The following is a 17,119-nucleotide window of genomic DNA, read 5'->3' as shown; positions in this document are numbered from 1 at the left end:
GGAGATCGAAGTTGCGATCCTGCCCGACATGAAGGACGATTGCTACCTAGGCATGAACTTCATGAGAGCTTTTCGGGTAATCTTCGATGCATATGCAGGCCAAATTTTGCGAGAGAGCGAGAGATTTGACCTTAAGATCGCGGCAGTTAAATCAGAGAATAAAATTTAACTGGCTTCAATCGGCTTTTCTGATGTGACGCCCTCGGAAAAGGAGCAAGTCCGCCGGCTAGTCGACAGCCTGACAAGCGATGAAGCACCTCTTGGCTGTACTTCGTGGATCGAGCACGATATTGGGCTGACCACGAAAAAGCCGATTAAACAACGTTATTATCCAGTGTCAGAGAAATTGCAAAAGGAGATGCACGAGCAAGTGCATGAAATGCTTAAGAACAAAGTGATAGAGCCATCGGACAGGAGCTGGTCGAGCCCTGTCGTGATGATAAAAAAGTCAAATGGCGATTATCGCTTCTGTATCGATTACAGGAAAGTAAGTGCTGAGTCAGAATCGGATGCGTACCCCTTACCATACATGGAGACAATTTTGCGCAAGCTTCGAAAAGCTCGATTCATCTCTACACTGGATTTGAGCAGCGCGTATCACCAAATACCGCTGTCCAAGCGCGCCCGCAAGATCACCGCGTTTACCGTACCAGGAAAGGGCTTATTTCAGTTTTGCAGAGTGCGATATGGCCTGAGTTCAGCCCCGGCCACGTTCCAGCGGCTGATCGACAAGGTGATTGGTCCTGAACTCGAGCCCTTCGCCTACGCTTATCTCGACGACATTATTATTGTCACCGAGACTTTCGAGGAACACTTGAAGTGGCTCGAACACGTACTTAAAAGGATAAAAGCCGCGGGACTTACAATCAATAAAAAGAAGAGTGAGTTCTGTCGTAAGGAGGTTCGCTACCTTGGAATCCTTATAAACCGTGAAGGCCTTCGCCCTGATCCAACGAAGATTGAGCCGATTCTAACTTATCCGGCGCCCCGGAATCTAAAGCAGTTACGTCGCTTTTTAGGCATGGCTTCCTGGTACCGGAAGTTTCTGCCTGATTATGCTTCTGTCACTGATCCCATGACCCAACTACTAAGGAAAAACTGTAAGTTTGAGTGGACTGAGGTACAACAGAATAATTTTAAGCATGCGAAGGCTCTTATAGCCTCGGCACCCACGCTACAAAGGCCCCTCGTCGACGCGCCGTTCACTATTCAAACAGACGCCAGTGATGTTGGGCTTGGCGCCGTGATCACGCAAGAGGTCGACGAGCAGGAGCGAGTGCTCGAGTATGCTAGCCGCAATTTAACGCCAGCGGAAAAGAATTATAGCGTGACTGAGAAGGAATGTCTCGCGGTGCTCTGGGCTATACACAAGTTCCGCCCGTATGTAGAAGGAAGTCACTTCAAGGTCATCACGGACCACAGTAGCCTCCGGTGGCTGCGCAATATGCAGAACCCGACCGGACGACTTTCGCGCTGGGCACTGGAGTTGCAGAATTATGACTTCGAAATAGAGCATCAAAAAGGCGCATTAAATTACGTGCCAGATGCGCTCTCACGCTTGTACGAAGAAGAGAAGGAGCTCCCTATTGGAGCGATGACTCTTACGGATATCACGCAAGACGCCTGGTATAACGCCTGGTTAAAGAAAGTCAGTCGCTTGCCCACCGATTTTCCAGCGTGGACAACTTTATGTGTACCGCCCTGACCCCAAAATTGACGATACGCTGGGTGACTTGGACGCGTGGAAGCTTGTCGTACCCGAGGAGGGGAGAAATAAAGTGCTGAAGGAGTGCCACGACGAGCCGTTTGCAGGCCATTTTAGTCGAGAGAAGACCTTCACGCGCCTGGCCCGACACTACTACTGGCCTAAATATTATCAAAGCACGGCCAAGCACGTGAGGAAGTGTCGGGTCTGTCAGCAGCTTAAAGTAGAACAAAAGCTGCCCGCGGGTCTGATGGGCAGGCACGTAATTCCCGGCCCGTGGCAGGTCGTCGCGGCCGACATCATGGGTCCTTTGCCACGCAGCCCGCATGGATACGAGTATATTTTGATTTTTTAAGATCTGTTCACTAGGTGGATTGAGTGTGTACCCCTGCGAAAAGCCAATGCGAAGGCTGTACTAAGTGCCTTCGAAGAGAGAATTATTTGGCGATTTGGTGCGCCGCTGGAACTCCTCACCGATAATGGGACGGAGTTTAAAAACCGCCTAATCGACGACTGTTTGCGGGAACGGAATATTACACACTGTTACATACCCGCATACCATCCACAGGCAAACCCGGTGGAACGAGTCAATAGGGTCTTCAAAACAATGATCAAGTCTTTTATCGAAAAAGACCACCGTACCTGGGATAAAAAGCTTGCCGAGCTCGTGTTTGCCTATAATACAAGCAAACACCAATCCACAGGCTCGAGCCCGGCTATGCTCAACCACGGTCGCCAGCCACTGGCTCCAAATGCTCTGAAGCGGCAAGCGGACCACACGGCAATGAACTCTCTCAGTCAGCAAGCCATCGAGGAATGGAAGGATCGAATGACTCGTCTGCCACTCCTGCACGAAGAAGCCTACGAGGCTGCGAGGCGAGCCCAAGAGCAACAGGCCGAATACTATAATGTGCGCCGACGTGATGCACAATTCCAGGCCGGTGACAAAGTCTGGAAGGAGAATCGAGTTCTATCCTCGGCCAGTAAGAACTTTGCGGCGAAACTGGCACCAAAATTCGTTGGTCCGTACACCATCCTTAAGAATACCGGCTCCAACTAATACGAGCTAATGAACGCTGAAGGCGTGAAAGAAGGCCCTGTTCATGTGCAACAACTGAAGGCCTACTCGACAAGGGAAGACACTTCAGAGAGCGAAGAAGATGAAAAATCTGCAGAGTTATCCCTACCACCATTGGAGAACGAAGAACCGGCGAAGCGCGACCCGCCGGAAGCGAGCGTAACTGCGGGAGATCTGTGCGATGACGAGTCTGTAAATAGAAGTCGGGGTCACTGGCGAAAAAGGCCCCTCGCAACCCCGAAGACAAATGCCCCGCCGTCGAATAAACTTGTAAATCCTAGCGAGGCTGCGGGACCCATCAAGCGGAGGCGCGGGCGCCCGCCTAAGAACCCGGGTGTACAGGCCATCGAGTCGACAAAACCTGAGAAATAAATGGGTCATGGGACCCACGGTAAGAACGAAGTTCTTTGAACATGACGAGTATAAAAACACAATTTCTCAGGTAACAAGGGGGTCGTCAGACCCATTAAAAGAACGAAGCTCTATAAACGTTAATACTGCATTCATGTAGTTCACTAAACAAAAACTTGAAAAACGAATAAAAAAATAAAATAAAAAAAATAGTTCAGTACTCACGATGGTTGAACTTCGTGAGTACTGTATTTATGCACGACGTTCTCACGAAGTTCAACCATCGTGAGTACTGAACTATTTTTTTTATTTTATTTTTTTATTCGTTTTTCAAGTTTTTGTTTAGTGAACTACATGAATGCAGTATTAACGTTTATAGAGCTTCGTTCTTTCAATGGGTCTGGCGACCCCCTTGTTACCTGAGAAATTGTGTTTTTATACTCGTCATGTTCAAAGAACTTCGTTCTTACCGTGGGTCCCATGACCCATTTATCCCCCCTGGTTTGTTGTTGTTTTTTTTTAATTTTTTTATTATTTTTTTTTTTTTAATTTCTTGTTTTATCTATTTTTTTTTTCATTTCTTGTTTTATTTTTTTTCATATTTCATTTTATTACATTTTTTTTCATTTTTTTGTATTTTCTTTATTTAATTTCTTTCTTATTTTCATATTTAATCTTTTTTTTTTTCATTCCCTTTTTTTTCATATATCATTCTTTTTTTTTCATATTTGATTTCATTACTTTTTTTTCATTCTTTTGTATTTCCTTTATTTCTTTTTTTTACATTTTTCTATTTATATTCATTCTTTTGTTTTTTCTTTTTTTTCATTTCTTTTTTCATATTTCATTTTATTATTTTTTAATATATTATTTTATTTGTTCAAATTTCATTTAATTTCATTATTTCTTTTTTTCATATTTCATTTTTTCATATTTCGTTTCTTTTTTTTCCATATTTAATTTCATTACCTTTTTTCATTTATAACAGTAATTATTAGCATTACTGTAATGCAAAAAAAACCTCAGGTTTAATGAAAATACAAATATTTAATGCGTAATAACGCGCCTTATTGTATTTAATCTACATAACCAAATTTATGCTAATTAAATTTTTTTTTTTTTTTTTTTTTTTTTTTTAGTGGTATTATTTAGAAAACAAATACACAATTTATAAAACAAATTCATAATTGAATGTATTATCAGTGAATACATTTAAAAATGGAATGTTATAGTTACGAATTACACGATAAGTACAAGAAACTGACTTCTATAGTCGGCAGCGCTCGTAGCAGAGTGGGTAAGGTACAGGACTCACATGCATAAGGTCGAGGGTTCAAATCTCTTTATTGGAAAATGTTTTTTTTTTTTTTTTTTTTTTTTTTAGAATTGTAAAAAAAAAAAAAAATTCAAAGTGAAAGAAAAATTACTGTGGGAAAATAGAATTAAAATTTGTTAAAAAATTAATTGCTTGGGAGTGTGAGGTGGAATGGTGGGTAAAGGTATGCAGAAGAGTAACACGGCACGGTTGACAAATGTACATATATAGTTAGGAGAGGGGAAGTGTGTAGAGAACACTTGGTGAGGGGGGACGGGGTGAGGGGAAAAACTTGAGAGGAAGAGATTTCTGATTCAAAAAAAAAAAAATCTGTCGGTTTTAAAATTCCAGCCCCCCGAGTAACGCGACATAAAGAACTTCGTTCTAAAAGGTAAACCAACCGCTGCGGGTCGACGCGCCAGGAAAGCGCAAGAGGGGGCGCCCGAAGAAAGCCGCTGCGTCGGCTTACTAGTTGCGAGCTCCAATCCTTTTTATTTTTATTCTTATTCATTCCTACACCGTTCATGCGTCATTTCATACATTTTATTAATCCTCGCATAACTGTTTTCATCATTTGCCTCATCTATTTTTCACTACCACCTTTCAGTAATTGACCAAGCCCCTGAGAACGAGATAGAAGAATGGCTGAGGGATACGCACTTGGACGAACAAGAGAAGCCCGCAGAGATGACGGTGTCCTCCAGTTACGTCCCCATTGAGCCGCTGGTCGTAGACTGGCTAACGGAAGCAGATGACCTCACGGCCTGCCTCACCCGCCTAGGGCCATCCTGGCCGGACTACCCGCTATCCGACGCAGAGGACGCTGACCGGCCACCTACACACGTAAGGACTGACGAGGTGGGATCCCTCGCCTACGTGGACGAGCTGGACATCTCATGGGCTGACGCTCCCGTCATGGACCAGTCAGGCGAGTGGTATGAGACCACAGGGGAGACGGTCAATACCGAGGATGCCGCAACCACGGAGAAACCCGATGATGCAGCAAGTGAATGCCAGGCCGCTGAGCCCATGGAGTTCACCCCTACGGAAGACAGCTTACCCGCCCGCGGGAATGAGGAGGCCACTCCGGCCAGAGATGATACGTCAGCCACCGAGTCCGTGGAGGCCGCCCCGGCAGTAAGCGTGGTCTCAACCTCCAAGGTCGCTGAGGCTACCCAAGCCGAAAGCGAAGCGCCGGCCAGTGAGGCCATGGAAGAAACTCTGGCAGAGATCGGTGCGCCGGCCACTCACACAGCGGCCGCGCCGACCGAAAACATTGCGTCGGCAACTGAGGCCCTAGACGCCAGCCCAGCAGAGGCAAGTATACTCGTCATCGACCCCATGGAAGTCGTCACTTCGGAATCTGGCATACCCGCCTCCAAAGTCACGAAGGCCATTCCGGCCGAAGACGCTGCCTACACTGAGCAACAAGGCGACGCTGGAAGCGAGGATCAAGCCACACAGGCTACCCCTGCCGAGAATAACGCACCTTACTTAGAGGCAGCCTTGGCAACTCAGGAGCTACACGCACCGGCACCTACGCCTCATGATTTGGCGCGGAAGAGAAGCGTGGCTGAGATAAGCCGCCTAAAGGAGAGTGCCGCTTGCGCTCTTGGAGAAACTAGGGCAAAGGTTACGGAGTTCCTGAGTGCAATGCATCGACATCTCCTGAAGTATGGAGCGCACGAAGACTCCAACGCTCATGAGGTTTCAGCCCGACACATTAGAGCGGCCTTTCAGGGCTTTGAGGATGCGCTGGGCTACTCCAAGGCACGCCAACACCGCCTGGAGGAGGAGCTGAGGGAAAGCCCCCGTGCACACTCAGAGGAGCCTACGACCACTGACACCTGCCGCCGGCCCCGGTACCCGAGCACCGTTGCGAGCGACCCAACGGCCCTGTGGCCAGAGTACACCAGCACAGGGCGAATTGGCTTCTGTCACAGCTGTGGATTTTTTTTAGTGAAGCGTACTGACCGCTGCCCACGCCGAAAGGATCACAACATGTGGGAGCGTTACCCAGATGGCACTTGGCACCGCAAAAATCAATAAATCCCAGAGATCAAGAGGTCCTTCTGACCACAGGCACCTCACGCCGAACATCTTTTTCTTCTTTCGTATTATCATTTAATTTTTTTTTCTCTTTTTAAATTACATGCTACACTTGTGTCCTTCTCTTCTATTATACATGATCACATCTAATTATTTCATACCACAGATGAGTTTTTATTTCTCCACCCAATTGTTAAATTCCTCTCCCTCCATGGTGTCCCACTGCAGGACAGGATGCAGTTGGAAGAAGCTTCGTGGCAAGCACAAACCGTCTTGGGTGGGGGGGGGAGAATAGAGGCCAGAACGGCCAAGCAAAAGTTGAGAAAATTTTTTTTTTTAATTTTTTTTTTATTCTATCATTCTATGATAAATGTTTGCACTGCTCTTCCTACACTCATCCTGTTCTTCCTCTCTCCGCCGTTTGGCGAGTGACTCCATTAAGAAGATCCGCAGGGTTACGAATCTTCTGGGGCAGGGGTGTAACGGGCGGTTAATACTCAAACGCCGTTTACACTCATCTAGACTGCGCGAGGAAGAAAGGCCAGAGAGAGAGCGAGATGGGAAGGGAGCGCAATAATGCGTGCGAAAGAGAGAGAGAAAGGAGGGACAAGCGTCTTGATATGAGTATTAGCGAGGGACACTCTGGGCCATGAGGTGAGAAGGGATTAGGTATAGGTAGGGAAAACACGTGTGCGTCTCTCGCCCACTACGTTTGTCAAACCACGAGAGGACAACCTCGCCATCGCCTCGCCCGCCCCTGCAGCCACGTATCGTCGACGAGAAGGCTTACTGGCTAGACACCAGGTCGAATATTCCTGCTGAGAGGCCAACTGCTAGGCGAGTAGGTGCAAATAAGAGGCTGCGAAAAGCCAGGTAAGCGCAGTGCGTGCGCGAGAATCATAATAGCCGCGTAATCTCTCTTTGTTCCCGGTCAAATTATCGCAGGCCGTCGGCCCCAAGAGGAAAGCCTTCCTTGACCGTACAGGCTTTGCCGTCAACGCGATCGAGCGAAATACACACACACACACACACGCGTATGCTTTTGTACTTGTGCAGACAATATAGTTTCCATTCTTTTGTTCATTAAATGTTTGTTTTGCTTTGCGTGAGCCTTTCCCTGCACGAAGCCCTTCCGGCTACTCTTTCCTTACAGGTTTTATCTATAGCAATCTTGGCGTCCAGAAGGGAGCTGTAAGCCGGGCATCGGCCTTATCCTGCCGCCTCCGCGGGCTCGCGCGTGAACACCAACGCGCAAGCGTCCTGAGCTGAGCCAGAGCTGAGCTGGCCCCTCAGCAAGCAGACGTGAACGAGGAAAAGCGGACTCGCTGTCCGCGTTGTAACGCGAGTGTGTCTCCGTGGGTGCCCGGGAAACACAGTCCCCGTTAGAATATCCCTCGTAATAATTTGTGGCTATCAAGGCCATAAGTGAACACGGACACCCCGTTACAACGTCTATCATCTTGGTTTTGATGACGCTATTCACGCTGACGTTGCTGATTTGCTTGCCTATAAGCATCATGACGAGCAGTGGACACAAGTTCACCAAAGAACTGGGAATATGATTGTAAATTGTTAACGAAAATATTTTAACGATATCGTCCTCTGGCTAGTCCAGCAGCCACGCCTCTTGGTCTTCTTCCTATATCATTTTTTGTTTTTTTTGTTTTTTTGTTTCATAGGTGAAAAATTAATTGCAATCTTTTTTTCTCCATACCATCACCACCTTGAACAACACCTCCTTGACCAACGGCACCTCCGCGATCAACGACACCTCCACGACCGACAGCTTCTTGCTGACCCGCAGTACCTCCACGACCAACGGCATCTCCACGACTACCATGACCTAGGGCTTCTCCCTGACTAACAGCACCTCTTTGACCAATAGCGTCTCCACGATTAACAGCATTTCCGTGTCCAACTACACCTTCTTCAGCAGCAATACCACCACCATTAGCATTACCGGCATTAATGCTACCACCATTACGTCCACCCAGAGCAACACCACCACTTCAAGCAGCTGGTCCATTGGCTGCACATATTTGCTGACTACGCGAGTTATCTAAAATCAACATAACTTTTTGTTATTTTTTTTTAGTTAAAAGTAAATTCATGTATTTAAACAGGTATGCTAATTAAAAAAAAATTAACAAGCTAAAATAAAATATAATAGCTTTCTCTAGGTTCATTTTTAAATGTAACAGTAATTTAACAGAATAAAGTTTGATACTAAAGCTCACTAAAACACATAGATATAGATTTTTTTTTTTTTTTTATATTATTGTGCTTTACGTCCGGCTCCTTTGATAAGGGCACTACACAGGGCACTTAGCACTTTGGAGAAGGAAGGGTCGAGGGATGGGAAGCCTCCCATTACTGGGAGGGGGGGTTGGGGGAATTAGGCAATTTTGCTGCGAGAAGGTCGCCTAAACCCTCCTCGAGGAGCATTGCGTGGTGAAAAAGCACATGTGAAAAATCACAGAGGTACTTGCCCGAAAATGTCGCACTGGCTGGGAATCGAACCACGGTCTCCCACGTGCCAATCCACGACCTAGCTGACTGAGCCACCGCGCGCTCTACATAGATATACATAGTTTGATTGAGTATTCGAAAAACTAAGAGGAATAGGGCAACAACCAGTTAAGTGAAAGTGAAAAGTGCATTATTAGTTAAAAAATATTTTACTAAAACTAATGTTTTTCATTTTGGTATACAGATTTTGTAATAGATTATCAAACTGAAACGAATGTCTTTTGTGAATTATTATGTATTGTTTTTTATTAAAATAGAATAAAACAGAAAATTTGTTTGAAATTCGTTAAGTACACTTTGATAACCACACACAAATAATTAAGGCTAAGAAAATTTTTATTAATATAATTAAAAAAAACGTGGGTTAATCATGTGCTAATAGACATATCAACACTTTTAAAAGTCAACGTTTATCAAAATGTTAAATAATATAACAGTCACACGTGAAAATTTCTGACGAATAACATACAGTTTTAAAAAAAAATTTCTTACTTCGTCGTTTGATTTCATGGTAAAATACTTTGTACTTTAGAAAAGACAAACACAAGTGTATCCCAAATTTTGACGTAGTTACGCAAGCTTTTACTAGCTTTTCAATATGCGACGATTGGTGTAGTATTTCATTTCGTTCCGTAACTATACCCATTGGTGAAGCACTAGTGCGCTAGTGGTAAAAGTGGAATGGAAGGTGCGCAGGGGTCTATTCCAATTTAGAACTCGTTCTGAATAGTGCTCTGACGAGTGTACCCGAGTACGCAACGCAATTGATTTTTTATTTAGAACGTTCCGAATGAAATGTTCGTGGCACAGGAGATATAAGGTATGTTCGCTAGCTAGTTTTGGGCGAATGCGAGTAACTTGCGTTGGTCGGGCCGGAACTTGATCTGGCCGTGTCCAGAAAGCTGAGTTTGGGCACTTTAGACACACGTTAATTTTGTAGGTCTGTTACATTCGTGTACAATGTTAAGTTAACCCCATAACTAATACCAGGAATGGTATTCTGTTACTTGGTTAGCTTTTACACCGCACCGCTTCACAGCTTGACCCCAGATTATATAACTTTTCTGTAACCAATTTATATATTTAGACGTCTTATGTTGGCGACCGTTTAAAATACCTTAACATCGTTCGGAATAGATGGTGATCAGATCGGTTTTTACGGGCCATACTGCTTTACTATGGGTTTTTTTTTGGTTGGTTGCTTAGTGGTATGGAGTAGAAGCTCCCCAAGTTACGGAATACAGCCCCAGTCGATCGAGCCAATCATCAACTCATACAAAAAAATGTATATTATCAGAGAGTTCTATAAGGGCATGGTTACATAGAGTGGAATTAGCCAGCGGAACGTCACAGTGGAAAAAAGGAGTTTTTTTACCACCGTCTTCTCATGTGATGACGTTCTGTGTCGACTGGAAAAAGTGTGTGTCGTGCTTATGGAGAAGAATACATTGTAGCGTAACGACGGAAGTAAAAAATATAATAATAAAATTTATTTTTTTACTTATCGTAGTATTTAAATACGTCAGTATGCTTGTGGCTGTCATAGCTATGGTTTTATTGCAACAAATATAAGATGTCTAATAATATTATAAAATCATACAGAACACGTTAAAACGGTAGTGGAGGAATTCATTTTTATCTCCGTTTTGACGAAAAGGAGAAAATTTGATTACGGTATGAACACACCTTATGTCATTTTTGTCCATAATTAATCGATTGTTCGATATAACTTGATTGAAGATAACACGAATTATCGATGTGGAGCTATTCACATAGACATTTTTTGCTTATTTCATTGTAAACGTTCAGATTAAAAAGGGGGTTCCATTGTTCTGCTAAACTCAAAGTGAGTGAACAGACTGAACAGACCTATACCTCTTTTTCCATCAGGCAACAAAGCCTATGGTTGCAACTATGTTGACTGACAGAGAACACAGCATAGGTCTGTTCAGTTTGTTCACTTAATTTGAGTTTAGCGGAACAGTGGAACCCCCTTTTCAATATGAACGTTCACAATGAAATAAGCGAAAAATGTTTATGTGAATAGCTCCACAATTTTAATCAGCAATCAGCACGTCGTTGGGTTGGACTGATATTTTCATCCAAAGTTAAAGATTTTGTTGCTAGTTGGCATAGGTTTTCTTAAAAAAAAACATCGTTTCAAACAAAATATCAAGGATCACCCATATAATACATACGTCAATATAATACACACTGAAGGTAATTTATAATAATTACGTTGATCACTATTATAATACCAATCTTCGACCGATACATCAACCCTCTCCTTTTTTCTACATTAATAAAGATGTTAAGCTACCTGAGATCTTATAAATGAAATGTAAAGATCGCAGCTATGGTCTACTTTATTTTAATTACTATTTCAATTTTTTGTCACATTCGCCAAAAATCATCAGTAAAATTACTATACAGTTAACAATATGGTACTAATTTTTTGACCAATATTACTTCATTTGTAAGTTTCTTCTGCTAATTATGGTTGATGTAGTTAATTAGTTTTTGACTTGTTGAATTTTCTTCTGTCCAAAAAAATGTGTTCATAATTTTTTACTCGGTGCTCTAAGCTTCATACATGGAAAATTGTTGTTTGAAGAAATGTCAAAATCTTGGTGAGAAAAGTATCATAACAATTATTATTATTATTAAGGTTTGAAATCAGGTATACTTTAAGTTGTGTATAAGTCTCCTTTAACTTATTAACTCATCAAAATCAAGTCTATCCGATAAATCAAAGTGTTAAGCACAGAATTCTACACTACAAGGATGGTTCCTAATAGGTTTAAGCTGTTTTTCAAGTTCAATAGATTGGCACCAATTATTTTACACTTTGTTTCAAATTATTCATCTTGTTGTGCATAATTTTTTCATTGTTTGAAACTATAATATTGTGTACAGACCTTTTACTGTCTATTATCAGATTCATGATGAAGACCATACTTCTCTCTAAATACTGTGATCTGCAGAATAAATTTAATTTACCTTAGCAGAAATACATCAAATTGTATGCAAATCTATGTATTACATATTAATCAATCCAATGATCTTAAATTAGTTGACTAAAGGTGGGATGTACTAATTTCCGTTTTTTAGCCTGTCAGATATGTGTACACTGTTTTCAATATACAAAGTGGTTGTAAGTGATGTAGTTACTTAGTAAGTTAGCTAATGGTATTGTACGATAACAGTTTACTGTACTATCTTTAAAGTCATTATAGTGTTCTTAATAATTGAGGAAATAATCCACTTATTTGCTGTGTGCAGCAATCTGAAACAGCGCCATCTGTTGGGGAAATACTGTTGATGCTGGCTAATGTATTTATGAATTTTGTATTTTATAGTATACATGTGATTTCTATATACATGCGAGGACTCTGAGTCCCACACCTTAGTTTTTTTTTTTTTTTATTAACAAGTTTGCAACCACTTTCCTGTTAGTTATGTAATTGTGGCACCTGAGCTCTAAACGATAGGAGTGGTGTACATCATTAGTGGTAAACGAAAAAGTGCTCCTATTTTTGCTGCATGACATTCGTAATCAAATTCTCTTCAATTTGGCTTTTTTTTTTTAACCAGCGAAAATGAGAATGCACGTTTTTTTCTTATACTGGCTGGCTCTCTCTCTGTTGCCACTGCTACTCTCTGTGCTCCCCCCCCCTCTCCAGGTGCACTTACACATTCTGGCTGATGGGTCCCTATGCTCACTCACTGTCTCTCTCTCTCTCTCTCTCTCTCTCTGTGTCGCCACTGCCATACTCTGTGCTCTTTCTCCTCTCTAAAAGTGCACGCTTTTTTCTTACACTTTCTGGCTGATGGGTCCCTGTGCTAGCTGGTTCTCTCTCTCTCTCTCTCTCTCTCTCTGTGTCACCACTGATACTCTGTGCTCCTCACTCCATAAATATGCACGCTTCTTCCTTACTGTCTGGCTGATGGGTCAATGTTCCCAACCGTCCTTACACACAGGAAATACAGGGGAAGTATACATCCCATCGTAACCCGCGATGAAGAACTTCGTTCTAAAAATGCAAAGTTCGCTGGCTGTAAGATAAGAGGCTATGATACTTCTGTTAGCCAGCATCGACAGTATTTTCGCATCAGATGGTGCTGTTTCTGATTGCTACTCTCAGCGAATGCAGACTACAAAGTAAAATGTGGTCACTCTTAAATTTTACATAGTTCTAGTATTCGCTCTGTGTAGTAATCTTAAACAATGCCACCTCTATAAGAGAAAACGGTGATACAAGAATACATGGCCTGTAATGGACTGCAAAAGTTTATCATTTTACCTATAAGAAGGCTTAAAAAACGTTTAGAACCGTGTATTAAGTCTTAAATAAATAAAACTATGTTCTTAATATTTTGAAGTGCAACTAGAATTTGTCGATTCCATGTAGAATTTTTTAGCTTAACCGATTCCACACGGAAATTTTTCGAATTTCACCAATTCCACGTGGAATCCACTTGGACTTGTCTTAATGAAATTTTTTTGAATTTTGCCATTTACACATGGATTTCTTGTGGACAGGTCCACGTAGAAAAGACTAATTAAAATTGTACATATAATTTACGAAGACGAGTCTACGTTGAATTTTTGAACAAGTCCACGTGAAATCTACGGGGATTCCATGTACGTTCCACGTAGAATCCACGTTAAATTTTGTAGATTAGACAATTGGACGTAAATTTCGCTTGGACAGGCCCACGTATATACAATGTTTTGTAAGTGATGCAGCTAATTTGTAAAAATTGTATTGATCGATGGGAGTATTCATTCCATGCAGTAATGTGAAACAGCACCATCTGTATTGGAAAAAAAACGGTGATACTAACTCACAAAAATGCATAGCCTTTTATGGACTGCGAACTGTAACTAATTTTTGTTTTTTTATTTGCACGCATCTGTGACAATAAAAATCGGATTGTTTCATAATCAAGGATTTCTTATAAACGTAAAACAATTTTTATATTTATTTTATATTTTTATACCTAAAAATTTTCAACAGTATAATAAAAATTGATTCACAAAAACCACTGTTGTAAGTGTCAAAGATGCGTAAAACTTAAGGAGGCTCCCTCATGCAGAGATGCCAACCCACTTTGAAGGTCACAAATTTTCTTGCAAACTTAGGTATAGTTGGCACCACTGGCACCAGGAAATCATATGCTAACTTGTGAAAATACAATGACTCAATCAAATTTCAATAGAATATTTCGAAATTCTTGGGTAACACTTTAAATAATTATACCATTGGATTCAGCACATTTTACACTATCAAATTGAGCTGGCCTAGGTTAGGGAACTGTCACGAGGGAGCCTCCTCATAGGTAAAATGATAAACTTTTGCAGTCCATTACCCCCCCCCCCCAAGTTTCGTACCATTTTATTAAACATTTGTCATCATTCCGCGTGCTTCCAAATACATAATATATTATTTTCCTTGATTAAAAATTGTATTGGCGTATATAAACTAAATATGGATATGTATTTAATAAAATCTTAATTTGTTATAATCGTATCTTTTTACTTTATTTGTAGGGATCTGCTTTGCTACCGTTGCATTAGTAGTGCCTATAAGCTTATAGTTAATTTATCATTGACACAGGTAATATTTATTAATAATTACTTATATCATTTTACTTTTGTTGTACTCAGCTATTTACTGTTCTTTTATTCCTTTTTTAGTAGTGTAGTTACAATTCTGCTGGATTAGTTACATGAGCAGTAACACGGTAAGTATTATTTTTTGTATTTTTAATCTTCTTACTATTCAGCTAAGAGCTATTCTACTAGTCTGCGATACGCGACTCTATTAGTCTGCTAAGAGCAACTCCACTAGTCTGCGATACGTGACTCTACTAGTCTGCTAAGAGCGACTTAAGAAGTCTTCGATGTATGACTTCAGTTTTTTTTTTAAATTATTTCCGTCGTAAATTCGTGTTAAAGTAATATAATTTTAAAATATTACCTTTAAAAAGAAAACACTTGCCATGGACATAGTAAGTGTTGAAGATTTCAGTGAGCAGAGAAAAAAAATTGTTGAAAAGTCATGTTTGGAAGATGACGTCATTGATTATTTCAACCGACTCTTGTCCTTTCATTCAGATTATAATTATTATATATATATTATAATTATTATATATATATTATAATTATGATATATATATGTGGGAAATACAGATTAATCTTTTGTCAGAAGTACCTAAAACTAAGCATCATATTCACATATTGTTTTCATCACCAACCAGTGGCGATCCTAATGATATTGGGCATTGAGTTACATCGTACTATGATACCGATAATATATTTATACATTCGATTTATTAAATAGCAAAGAACTTTACGAAGACTTTGAGAGAGTTTTAAGAGTAATACACCCATATAACTTTCATAAAAGTAAAAGAATAACTTTTCCTGACGTTCAAAGACAATTGAACACAACAGATTGTGATGTTTTTGCTATAGGATTTGCAATTTCATTATACTGTGGATTAAAGCCACATAAACCATCGTATAAATTAGATAGCATGCGATCTCACCCAATACGAATGCTTGTCGACAAAACAATAGAACTCTACCCTTGTGATATCATTCCAGTCCCTATTACAGAACACCCCAGATTATTTTATGACAAAAATATTATAGTGAATGATGAATTTTTTAATGATTTAAACATTGAATATTTTAATCAAATATTACATTCTGTGTCATGGTATGACCCTCGCTCTACACTATATCTGCAGGACATGTCAAAAATAACTGCGGTGGACAAAAACACTCGACATATACAAATTTTATTTGAACGAGGGTCACCAATTGGTCATTTTATATGTTCTTCTTATAACTCTACGACTTTGTATGTTTATGATTCATTAAATAAAAAACAACTTGGTAAGGATTGTGTTGATTTTTTGACAAAACTGCACCCTTACTGCTTCAAAGAGCCATTTACTCCTGTTGTATTTCCCACAGTTAAAAACCAAATAAATGGAAGTAATTAAGGAATCTTTGTTATAGCTTTTGCTACATCAGTTTCATTTGGATACAAACCTGAAAAGGTTATATATAAAGAAAACAAGATGCGTCAACAGTTATTGACGATGTTTGATAAAAGGCTAATAGAAAATTTCCCTTGCTGTAATGCACATTTTGATCAATGTATTTGTTCACAAATTGATACAGGTTTAAAAAACATTCTAAGTAAGAAATTTTTTAATATATCATCGATTAATCAAAAAAGCGTAAATAAAAAATTGTATGTAAGTGAATGCAAAAATTATAACCACAATGAGAAAAGTCTACAAAATCGCAGAAATCACATACATAATGCCTATTGTAAAAACAATAGGCAAACAATTTTACAAGCCAGAAAAGAAAAAAGAATGAAAGGAAAATAAAAAAATTTTGATGAAAAGTCAAGTATAGCTAATTGTTATAATTTCGAAAGATTTATTAATAGAAAAATAGCAGATTCATGTGAGAGAATTTATATTGGGTCGGACTGTGTAAAAAGAACAACGAAGAATTAATCACACAACTCGTTAGGTAATAAAAAGCGTAAAGAAAATGAATTTACTAGTGATGTGTGTACAAGTAAAAAAATTAAGCTGAATAAAAAAAATAAACTAAGTTAAGATTTAATAGATTTTAACATTAAAAACAAAATGGATGCTGTTGATAACATGTTAACTGCATTCACTCAAACATCATCTCTTATAACTAGTAAAATCAAAAAGAGTAATGAAAATAATAATCATTACCAAGCTTATAGGAAAAAAATTTTTAAAAAACAAAAAATTTATACGTCACACAATACACAAAAGATTCAAGAAAATTTCCGAAAGTATTATGCATGTTACTGCAATGAAATATTATCTATAACGAAAAGATATTACGAAATAAATAAAACAAAATTACAGGATAATCATAAAAACTATCAAGCTAAAACCATCCTTAAAAACTGTATAAATAAGAAAAAAACTACAACTTTACTTCAAGATCATGAAAAATATGTAAAAAACATTATTTTGGAGTTGAAACGTTCTTCTGACATAGATTGTCGTATGGAAGCTGAAG

This window comes from Copidosoma floridanum, unplaced genomic scaffold (assembly GCF_036245765.1).
Source record: "Copidosoma floridanum isolate Cflo_tuat_1 unplaced genomic scaffold, Cflo_Japanese_pri ptg000033l, whole genome shotgun sequence".
In the NCBI taxonomy this organism is placed as follows: Eukaryota; Metazoa; Arthropoda; class Insecta; order Hymenoptera; family Encyrtidae; genus Copidosoma; species Copidosoma floridanum.
Note: the sequence above shows the minus strand (reverse complement) of the source record.